The 12,186-nt window shown below is 37.8% G+C and overlaps 1 protein-coding gene across 1 annotated transcript in view; it reads left to right on the top strand.

The window, feature by feature from the left end:
• Positions 1-12,186, top strand: part of Taf4b (TAF4b RNA polymerase II, TATA box binding protein (TBP)-associated factor, 105kDa) — a gene marked incomplete at its 5' end in the record, with an annotated part of 129,097 nt that overhangs the window by 12,123 nt on the left and 104,788 nt on the right.

The raw sequence follows: 12,186 nt of genomic DNA on the forward strand, positions 1-12,186 counted from the left end.
AGAGGTTTCAGTGAGTTGTATAGTCATTGTCATTAACTTCCAGAAATTTTTGAATTTCTTTTGTGACCTACTGGTTGTTTATGAGAATGTTACTAATTTTCTAGGAGCTTTTACCTTTTTAAAATTTCTCCTGCAGTTGATTTTTATTTTCCTTGCACAGTGGTCTGATAGTATGCATAGGGTAATTTCACTTCTATATTTACTTAAGTAGGCTTGTGGACTACTATGTGATCTGTTTTGGAAAAAGTAGCAGGTACTGCTGAAAAGAATGAATATTACATTGTAGAAAGATGGAATACTCTATGTATATCTATTAGGTCCATATGTTCAAGGGTGTGGTTCAGCTCTGATACTTCTTTATTGATTTTTTTTTGTTTAGTTGACCTATCTCTGCTAAAGTGGGCTGCTATGATTGTGTTGGTATTTATTTGTGTTTTTTAGTTCAGCAGTTTTTGTTTTATGAAGATAGGTGCTCCAGAATTCGGTGCATATATATTTATCAGTGTTATCTCTTGCTGAATTATTCTCTTAACTAGTATGTGGTGACCTTCTTTGTCTCTTCTAATCAGTTTTAGCTTGAAGTTTACCAAGTCTAGTATTAGAATTGCTCCCCATGCTTGTTTTCAGGTTCCTGGTGCATAAAATATTGTTTTCTATCCTTTAAATTCTTAGTTTATGAATGTTTTAAATTAGAGGAGTTTCTTGAGTGTAGCAGACTATTGGATTCTGGTTTTTGATTCAGTCTGCCAAACCGTGTCTTTTGATTGGAGAGTTGAGGCTGTTAATGTAAGGCTCAATTCAGACATGATTCTCCCAATACCCAGCCTCTCTGCCAGCAGAGGCATTGTTCTCAGCTCAACATTGGTGCCCTTGGCAAACATAGGATATTATAAAAGAGGTAGGATGGAGCATGGAATCTTCCAAACACCCGGACATCTGAAGAAGGTACAAATATTTGTACTGGACACCTCAAGAACTTTGCCCACTGAGGTACGAGACATCCAGAGAACTTTGACCACTGATGTGTACCAAGATCTTCTTGCCTAATATCCCTTGCCTTCTTTCAAGCCCTGTAAAAAAAAGCCCACATCTCCTTGCTTTCTGCAGATGTCCTTTTCATCTCCTGTCTGCCTGCACCCAGGCACAGAAAATTCCAAATTATGTTGCCTTTACACAAGCCTGTGGTCTCTGCTGGTTTCTCCCTTGCACTATTCCTTACAGTTAGCATTTAGAGATATTACTGAGATGTGTTGATAATTTACTATCATTACCTTCTTTAAATATTGGTGACTTATTTTTATTTTCCTAACATTTTTTTGTTATTGTTTATCCATTGACCTTACTTGGAGTTTTTGTTTCCCCTGCTTTTAGCTGTGTTGGTTTCATCAGTTCTGTCATGGATATTGTTAAGTATTTTCATGAGTGCTGGATTAGCACTCAGGTATCTTTTTTTTGTGTGTATGTGTTTTATTTGGGAATCATATTTTTTGTGTGTTGTTATTTAGGAATTGCAGGTTTTTGTGTTTTATTTAGGAATTGTGGTTTTTTTTTGGAGATATCTTTTGAGCTGTTTTTTTTCATGGAAATACCTTACTTTTCCATTTCGAAGGACAGCTTTGTAGGATAAGATAACCTGTGTTGGAAGTTACTTGCTCTTAGGGCTTTAAGTACTTGTTTTCAAGGTCTTTTGACCTTGAGGGTTTGGGTTTGAGAAGTCTGCTGTGATTTTGATGGTGTTTACCTTCATATGTGATCTATTGTTTTTCTGTGACTGCTTTTAAAATTTTTTTGTTTTTACTGAATATCTGGTATCTTTAATAAGGATATGCCATGGTAAGCTTCCTTTTTTTGTCCTATTTGGTGTTCTGTGAGCATCACTTGTATTTTTAACTTTTTTCTTATATCGTTGTCAAACTCTGTTCTTTCCAAATTCATGTTTGCGCATTGAAAAGTTTGAGAAGTGAAGAAATTTTTTGCAGAAGAAATAATGAAAAATCAAATAATTGGTTCTGAGGCCCCAAAATTACACATAAATTTATTTTTCCAGGACTTTAACAAAATTTTCAGTGATTTCTTTCATTAACTCTGTCATGATTCTTTTTTTTTTTTGGTTTTTCTCTGGTGCTGGGAACCGAACTCACGACCTTGCGCTTGCCAGGCAGGCGCTTTTGCCGCTGAGCTAAATCCCCAGCCCCTACTCTGTCATGATTCTTAGTTTTCCTCTTAGCTTTACTGTTTGTACCAATAATTTTCTTTGGAGTCATGGTTATGATATTTTATGCAAATGAAGCACACAGAAGAGCGCAGTGGTGACTGTTTTAATGCACTACTAGCACAAGCACGCTGTTGTCTGAGTGAGAGGGGAAGTGTTATACTGAAGTGTTGCCCTTTTGTGTCCTCTGCAAGATGCGATGCGTGACTAATTAGCCTTAGATTCGTCTTATTATTGTCTAGTAGCTGCTGGATAATTTCTCTTGTTCATTTATTTTGTTTATAGCTTCTTGGAGTACTTCATTATCCTTCACTATTTTGTCCTCAGTTTCAGATACTCTGTCTTTACATTGATCATTTCTGCAATTTATGAATGCTATACAGTTTTTTCTTTCAGGTATTCCTGTCAGATATCTTTTTGAGGATTCTGTATCCTTGTTGAGCCTGTCATTCACATTTGAACTGTTTTGGTTAGCTTGTCCAGTTTTTTACTTACTGCTCCTGAATTCACCGTGGACATTCACTGTGAATTGCTGTGAACTTTTGGTTCATTTCCTCTTTGGACTGGTCTAGTTTCTTCATCTTTTCTATAGGCTTTTCGTAAAGTTCTGCTTCCTGATATTTGCTTTCCTCTTCCTTTGTGACCCCTTCCTTTGCCTTGGGAGAGTTGCAAGACCTCAGGAGTCTTCTCTTGCCTTGCTTTCACACGCTCCAATGTGTTTCTGTATCTGTGTGTGTGTGTGTGTGTGTGTGTTAAGGTCTAGTAGAGTCAGGAGAGCTAGAAGTTTATCTGAAGATTTTTCATAAGATGTTGCCTTTGTATGAAGTCTTTCCAGCTTTATACGTCCAGTTAACAGCATTCACCCCTTTGGTTATTTACGTTAAATGATTTGGTTTCTGTCCCTGTGTTTTGTGGCAAGAATTACTTCTGGTTATAACAGCACCAACTTTCAGAGATGTCCTCTAAGCTAGCTGTTGTTGTCCTTTGGGTCTGTCTCGGGATCCTACCACTTTCCTTTGTTAGGGAGGAAAGGTTGCAGTCAGTTTGGTGTAGTACCTAGTTCTTTGGTAATAGACTGTAGTAATGTTTATGCCCCCAGACAATCTGGATATTGGCATACATCAATCACTAGTTGATCACACTAGCTGTGTCCCATTGTCTAAAGTATTACAATGAACAATAACAAGAGTAGCAAGCACGAAATAGATAATGATAAACTCTAATAACTAACACTGTACCACTTTTAACCAGAGGAGCAAGATCTATAGTTATAGAACAAGCTAAGACAAACCAGGTGTTGATATACAGTAAGTATCTACTCAGTAAAGCAGTTTACTTCCTTTGAAAATAGAACAGTATTCAGTTATAGTAAGATACAGTTAACTACCTAAAATATTCATAAGGGTAAATGATATGGCTATGGGAAGATGAATAAAAAAGAAAAATATTATGCAAAATTAAACAGTGGAAGATGGAAGAAAGGTTGTAAGATTGATGTAAAAGGTCCTATTTAGGAGTAAAGGGAAACTAGTAGCATTAGATAGCAATAACCAAAAAAAACAAATGAGGATAAGGATTAATAAGAGGGACTAATAAGAATGGAGATTAAACTAGAGGGAAAGAAAATAAGAAGAAATAGGAAATGTTAAAAGAGATAGCAAGAAGAGAGAAAAAATGGAGGACCTAGTCAAATAACCAAAAAAAAAAGGGGGGGGGGAATAAGAAAATGGGTGATACAACTCCAAACTTCACCAACAGTAATTATAATAATTATAATAAATATCAATACAGGAGAAAAGAAAACTTTGAGTTAAATGTAGAAGAAAAGAAAAAGAAAAAATAATTCCCACATATTTTTAGAAGACTGTTTTCTTCGAAGCCTGCAGTCTTCAGTCTTAAACATCACATTCCTCTTGGCCCTTCCATATAGTCTATAGGTTTGTATGGAGATTACTCATCTCAGTGGGGACCCCTGTTTGTAAACCACTGTTTGTGGCAGCTGCCCAAGTGCTCATACCATCTGATGAAAGGTGTGGAGCATTGGATTCTGAGCGTTGGCTTTTGGTGTGAATTTCTGCTTGTTGGGGGCCAACACTGGGTACCTGATGTATATTCTGGTGTCCATGGGACCAGCTTTATATATCAAATGGAGGTTCATGTTGCACTGGAACACCCAGAAGAGATGCAAGTGCTTCCAGAACTGACATGGGGAGATTCCAGCAGGCCCAGTGAGGGGGCAGGGTGCTGGGTGGTATCACACTGGTGTCCAGAGCACTGGGCAAAACTGGCAGACTCTTAACTCTTGCTGCTAACCAGGTAGAGGACTGGCCTATTGTGCTAGGCAGTGACTGTGCTCAGGACTCGTGAAAAATGCAGGATGGAGGCTCCATTGTGCCCAGAGTGGAGGCAGTGTGCCTGGTGCTGAATGAATGCTGCCATAGTCCAACTGTACTTGCTGAAGACTTGCACTTGACTGGAGCTCTGCATAGAGCCCCAGGCTGCCCAGTAATGATGCTGGGTGTCAGACAGAGTCTCTGGCCAGTGTAGGCTTGGGGAAGGCAATGAGAGCTGGGTGTAGACTGAAGCAAGCCCAGGGTGCATAGTAACAGATTCAGACTGGACCAGTATTAGCTGTGTGTGCTGGATGAATGTCTCAGCTGTTGTGGGATAAACTTCAGGCTACTGGCAGTGACTCAGGCATGCCCAGTGTCTGTTATTGAAGCCTGCTGACACAAGCTGAGATCACTTGTTTATCTTCTCAGAGCCTGAGATAGGGCAAGTAGGGAGAGAGCCTCTCATGCCACTGATCTCTGGCCCCTGCTGTATGCTGGCAAAAATGTTGCTGGGCTGCAGCCTCTTCTGTGTTTGGAGAGCAGATGATGGGATGAAGGGGCATGTATACCCCCAAATCTATCCTGTGCCGCTAGACTCTGCCTCACTCCTTGGATCCCACCAGTTATTTGGGAAGTTCTTAAAATGACTGTTCCCATGGCGTGTGAAGGTGGAGGCCCTGCAGGTCAGCCCTGTCTATATGCTTCCCCTCTTTTTAACTCCTATACATGTATGTATTTTGTTTGACCTACAAGTCTCTTCTTTCAAATTGATTTTGATTTTTTTATATCAAGGCATATGTGTCTCTCTTCTTGCAATTGTCTATGGTTTTGATTGATTTTCCAAGTCTCTCACATGTGACTCCTCCTCTCTTCAGCCATGTCGGATCTAATAAGATGTTTTTGTTTTGTGTATTAAACCAATCTTGCATTCCTGAGATAAATGTCACGTGGTCCTTTTGATATGTTCCTGGATTTAGTTTGCTAGTACTGGATTGATAACTTTTGTGTCTATGTTCATGAGGGATATTAATCTATAGTTTGTTTTTTGTTTTTTTTTTTGTATGGGAAATCAGACTCAGCACCTTGCGCTTGCCAGACAAGGTGCTGTGACACTGAGGTATATTCCCAGCCATGGTCTGTAGTTTTCTTGTCTGCTTTTGGTATTGGCAATCTGACCTTATAGATGAGGTGCTGTGTCAGGTAATAGTGACTTTACATTTGAAGTCTGTTTTGCTCTTGATAATACTTCCCTTACAGAATGACTTGAGACATATTCCTTTCTTATGGTTTTTTGGAAAGAGTGTGAGGGAAATAGTAGAAGAGAATCAGCTCATGGCATGGCAGAAGGAAGCAGAGAGAGTTTGATCAAGAGAGGAGGGAGGGAGATAGTCCCTTTCAGGGTACACACTGAAGTGACCCATCTCCTGTGAAGAGACTTCACTCCCTCGCTCATCACATTTAGCTATTAACTCATCAGCTAATCACACTCCCTGATCCAGTCACCTCCCAGAAGTCCTACCTATGAGTGCATGAAGCCACGGGGGGATACTAGTGGTGACCACTTTAGTCATTGTTTTTTTGAAGGGGATAATATTAGAGATTGAAGCCAGAGCCTTCTCACTGAGGTACATCTTCAGCTATTTAAATTTATTTATTTTTTATTTTCAGACTGGGTCTTGCTAAGTTATCGAGGCTTGGCTTGAACTTCCAATTCTACCTCAGCTTTCCAGAGTGCTGGGATTACAGGTGTGCACTACCATGCCTGGATACTTGAATGTTTTTAATCTAATTTATGTTTCCTGTAGGTAGCATATAGATGGATTTGGGGTTTTTAAAATCCAGCTCTATACTTTCTGTCTTTTGCTTGGAGTGTTTAATCCATTTACGTTTAATGTTTTATATAGTGGGAATTAGGTCTACCATTTACTTTTGTTCTCTCTCTCTCTTTTTTTTTGTTTCTCCAGTCCTTCTTTGTCATTTAAATGGCTATTGTCTAGTGCAGTGGTGGTGAACCTTTTAGAGCTTTCAATGATACAAACATTCCTCTGTGGCACGCATGCCATAGGTTCACACCACTGTTCTACTGTAAATATTTTTTTATGATTTTTGTCAACATATTTATTTGAATATTTTTTCTTAGTGGTTGCTCATAGAGCTTACAATATAAATATGAAACCTATTTTACATTTATATTAACTTATTAAATTGAAATAGGTTACCTTTTCCTTTAGATAATATAAGAGCATTTGCGTCTTTGCATATATGTGTGTATACATAGACTGTTGCTGTACTTACTGCATCTAGATGTATTACAAACTCAGCAATAGCTTGTTATAATTGTTTTATAATGTTATGCAATTGTTATATAATTATATAATTGTTACATAATGTTATATAATTGCTTTCATTATGTCCCATAGGTTTTGGTATGTTGTGCCTGCATTCTCATTTAGTTGTAGATATTGTTTAATTTCTTCCTTTATTTTATCTGCGACCCATTGGTTGTTTAGGAGGGTATTATTTAATTTCCATGTGTTTATGGAGTTTTTTGTGATTTCTTTTGCCATTACTTTCTAATTTCATTGCATTATGGTCAGATATTATACATGGGATAATTTCAATTCCTTTGCATTTACTTAAGCATGTTCTGTAGTTTATTTTAGAGAATGTTCTATGTGTAACTGAGGAGAATGTGTATTCTGGTTTTTTTTGTTTGTTTGTTTTTATTTGTTTTGTTTTTCTTCCGGTACTGGGAATCTAACTCACGACCTTGCGCTTGCCAGGCAGGCGCTTTTGCCACTGAGCTAAATCCTCAGCCCCTAAATGCAATTCTTTTTTTTTTTCCCCCCTCCGTAACCAGGAATCGAATGCACAACCTTGCACTTGCCAGGCAGGCACTGTGCCACTGAGCTAGATCCCCAGCCCAGAATGTGTATTCTGATGATGTTGTCTAAAACAGTCTAAAAGTATCTAAGTTGATTTGTTTACAGGTTTGGTTCAGTTCTGTTATTTCTTTGCAGATTTTTTGTCTAGTTGATCGATCTCTTTGTGACAATGGGGTATTGAGGTCTCCCATTACAATTGTATTATTACTTATTTGATTTTTCATGTCTATTAATAATTGTCTTATAGGGCTGGGCATGGTGGCACATGCTTGTAATCCCAGCACTCAGGAGACTGAGGCAGGAGGATCGTTGCAAGTTCAAGACCAGCCTGGGTTACAAAGTGAGCTCAAGGCCAGCCTGAGCTGCATATCAAGACCCTGTCTCAAAAAAGACCAAAAAAAAAAAAAAAGTTCTTATATAGTTGGGTTCTGCTGTATTTGGTGCATATATATGTATGATCGTTACCTCTTCCTCTTAAAGTTTCCCCTAACAAGTATAGAGTGACCTTCTTTTTTTTTTTTTTTTTTTTCCGTTACCGGAAATCGAACTCATGACCTTGCACTTGCCAGGCTGGTGCTGTGCTGCTGAGTTAAATCACCAGCCCCATAGTGACCTTCTTTACCCCTTGTGATTATTCTTGGTTTGAAGTTGACATTGTCTGCAAAAGTAGCTCCTCCTGCTTTTTTCTAGGTTCGTTTTGCATGGAAGATTGTTTTCCATCCTTTGATTTTCAGTCTGTGAATTTCTTTTTGTATTAAATATGTTTCTTGTATGCAGCATATTGTTGGATGTTGTTTCTTGATCCGCTCTGCCAGTCTATTTCTTTTGATTGGTGAATTGAAGTCATGTACATTGATGGTTATAACTGATATGTACTGGCTTGTCTTGGTCATGGTATTTTCTTGCTGTTGGTTCCCTGCTTTTCCTCTCTGTTTAATTGCTTGCCCTGCCTGGTGGTTTCATTGTGTTGTTGTTCTTGGAATTGTGGTCATTTTTATCTCTGTCTGGAATATCTTTTAGTACTCTTTGTAGCATTGGTTTGGTGTTCATAAATCTCTTCAGTTCTTTGTCATGGAAGTATCTTATTTCTCCATTACCTTGGAAAGATAGTTTTGCAGGGTACATCGATCTGAGCTAGAAGTTGTTTTCTTACAGGATTTGAAATACTTCATTCCAAGCTCTCGTTGACTTGAGGGTTTGTGTTAAGAAGTCTGCCATGATTCTGATGGGCTTTCCTTTATAGGTGGTCTGTTTCTTTTCTCTAACAGCTTTTAATATTTTGTTCTTTGTTTTTTTTTTTTTGGTTTTTCTCCGATACCGGGAACCGAACTCATGACCTTGCACTTGCCAGGCAGGTGCTTTTGCCGCTGAGCTAAGTCCCCAGCCCCTAATATTTTGTTCTTGTGATGAATTTCTGGAATCTTTATTATTATATGTCTTGGTGTAGTTTTATTTTGGTCAGGAACGTTTGGAGTCCTAAATGCTTCATGTATTTGTATGTCAAATTCTTTATCCACACTTGGGAAGTTTTCTGCCATTATTTCTGTGAGGAGTTTTTTTATATTATTTGTGCTGTCTCCAGCTTTCTCATTGACCCCAGTCAATCTTACGTTATTCTTCTTTGCTTTATCTTGTAGTTGTTTGATTGATTTTTTCATGGTCTCTTGCTAATTTTAAGATATCTTTCTTTTCGTTATCACTGTCTGTAATTCTATCAAGATCTGAAATCCTATCCTCTCTCCCTTTGTTCAGCCTGTTGCGTATACTTTCAGTGGAGGGCCAGGAGTGTAGCTCAGGGGCGTAAGCACTTGCCTAAGCCTGAGGTCATGAGTTTGATTCCCAGTACCAAAAAAAAAAAAACACCAAAAAATAAACAAAACCCAATACTTTCAGTGGAGGTTTTAATCTCTTTGATTTCTATTTGGATCTCTTTCATGGATTCCATTATATACACATACACAGTGTAGCTAAGATAATTGTACTACTAATTTTTATTGATTTATTGAGAGGAATGGTTAATGTTTAATTGTCTGATCAATCTTGCATACCTGTATCTGGTAATCTGAGCACCAGAGAGCAAGGATATAATTTAGCACTTATATTACCTTGTCATATGTCATTTCTAGTTTTCATTTGGTCCTGTGCAAGTGAACCACCATGTTAAGTCAGTTCCTTAGTGCAATAGTTTTGTTTTCACCTACCTTCTGTGCACTAATATTTACAAAAATGTTATGTTTCTATATATATACTGTAGTTCCCAAAATGAAATTTTATGTAGTTATATGCAGATGGTTTTTTGAAGACAAGTAATATGCATTTTTATACTGTCAAATTATACTGGATAAATACCTTTACTGTGCTCTTCGTTCTTACATGTGAATTCATGTTATTGTCTGAGGTCACTTGTTTTCAGCCTGAATAATTTCAGTTAGTATGTCTTGGAAGGTGTATCTACTAGCCTTTAATACTCGCAGTTTTTGTTTATCTGGGAATGTCTTTGTTTTTTCATTGTTCTTAAAACACTTTTACTATGATATATATTGATATGGCTCTTTGTATTTATCCTGCTTAAAGTTTTGTTGAGTGTTTTGATTATTTTCCATTTAATTTGGGAAGGAGCCTGTACCTGTAGTTTAGCTTTAGCCTCTCATGAAATGATCAGTCTTTTAATAGGTCCACCATATTTGAGAATGCCCTTCATCTTCTTTACACTTTATTTGAAATAGTTCCCTTCCTTTAGGGAGAAATTTAGAGTAGGCATCAGGATTATGGCATACTTCTCTCTGAGTGACACCTTTGCTTTAGGAACAGGGTATTAGGTGGGACTGGGTGGTATTCTGGTCTTCCTTGTTTGACTAGTCAGCATAAAGCCTCACTCCTTTGAAAGAGCTGGGGTTAGTGTCATGGGAGTCCATGCATTCTCCGTGTACCATCCCTGAAGTAGAGCCTTCTTGTTTATGAGTGAGGATGGGTGAAAGAAGGGATCCTTGAACCTCTTAGATGTATGTGTCATAAATTTATCTTCTTCAATATGTATGTGTGTGTGGTATTCTAGGGGAGGGATGAGAAATGCTGGGACTTGCCTCTCCCAGGAAGATACCATAGCCTTTGCTGGAAGCTTGGGAGAGAGGGAGCCCTTGTGTTCTTGGCCACACTACCAGGAGTATAGTTTCTATTGTGCTAAGCTGAGAAAGGAGAGGGAGGGGAGTGGGTTGTAGTTCCACTGCTGCTGATTCTTGCTATTTTTCATGATTTTCTATAGATTTTCCTTTTTGGTACTGGGAATCGAACTCATGACCTTTGGTGTGCCAGGCAGATACTGTGCTACTAAGCTATATCCCCAGCCCCTAGCTTTTCATTGAGAGTTGTGTATTTCTTTTCTGTATCCTGTAGATAAATTTTTAAAGACTTTCAGTGGTTGTTTTAAAAATAATTTCCACCATGTGTTTATTTTTGGGGGGGAATAAGTTTGAGGAGCTCCTCATGCTGCCATTTTGGAAGTGGAACTCCAGGTATGAGTATTCTAGTTAGGAAGACTGGGTTGCGGGGTATGCAAATGGAAATCAGTTTGGCATAGTCACATAAATGTGTAAAGATAGTTGTATCAAATTACATCACCAAGTTAGATGACAGAATTCTTGGAATTATCATTGGACTTACTTTTTAACCACTCTAGGTAGATACAAAGTGATATATCACTGTGGTCTTAATTTACCTCCTTTCTTTGTCATCTATGTTTCTTATATGCATTTTTGGATACTTGTCCTTTGAATATATTGAACTAAAATTTTATTCCATTTTGTGCCTTATCTTTTTTAACTAATGATATCCTTTGCTAATCAGAAGTTCTTACTCTTAATGTAATTGAATGTGTCAGATTTTACTTCTAAGCAGTCCTTCCCTATCTCAAGTTCACAAGATAATTTTCTACACTAAGAGTTAAATTTAGTTTTACTTTTCCACTATTAATGTTGTCTGGGTTTTAGTGATTATGCGAGAAACAGGCATCTAATTTCACTTTTTCTGTATAGACTAGTAATTGACCCAACCCTATTTATTTTGTAGTCAGTTCTTTCAAGTCTGTAGCGCCTCTCATAAAAAGTTGACATAGGTTGAGAATCTCTAATCTAAAATCTGAAACTATTTTTTGATGTGTGCAATACTAGAGATTGAATCCAGGACTTTCTCACTGAGGTATTTCATCAGTTTCTCTCTTTAAAAAAATTCTGAGATGGTTCTCCCTGAGTCACTAAATTGCCAAGGCTGGGGTCAAACTCTTGATTCTCCTGTGTCAAACTCCCATAGCATTGGGATTATAGTCAGGTGCCATTATACCTGGCTCAAAATCCAAAACTTTTGGATTTTAGGCATATTGAACTTTGGATTTGCAGGTTAGATATGCTCAATTGTTAAAGCATATGCAAATGAATCAAAAAAATTCCAAAATCTGAAACACTGGTGGGGCCAAGCATTTTTGGTAAGTGATACTCAATTGAGTCTCTTTTGGGGTTCTCTGTTCCATAGTTTGGTTGACTTGTTTATTCTTGGGCTGTTGCCACACACACAACTTTATAATTTTGATATCATGAAGAAAAAGTGTTCTGCCTTCTTCAAGAGTACTTTGCCATATGCCTATTAGATTTTTAATGTTAAGTAGCTTTCAGTGAAAACATTTTACCACCCTCTCCTATGGTAATTAGTGGGCATGGAATTCATTGTGTACTAAGCATTTATTGCCAGGGTTGAAATGCTAGAA

Source organism: Chinchilla lanigera, unplaced genomic scaffold (assembly GCF_000276665.1).
Source record: "Chinchilla lanigera isolate Chin_1 unplaced genomic scaffold, ChiLan1.0 scaffold00001, whole genome shotgun sequence".
In the NCBI taxonomy this organism is placed as follows: Eukaryota; Metazoa; Chordata; class Mammalia; order Rodentia; family Chinchillidae; genus Chinchilla; species Chinchilla lanigera.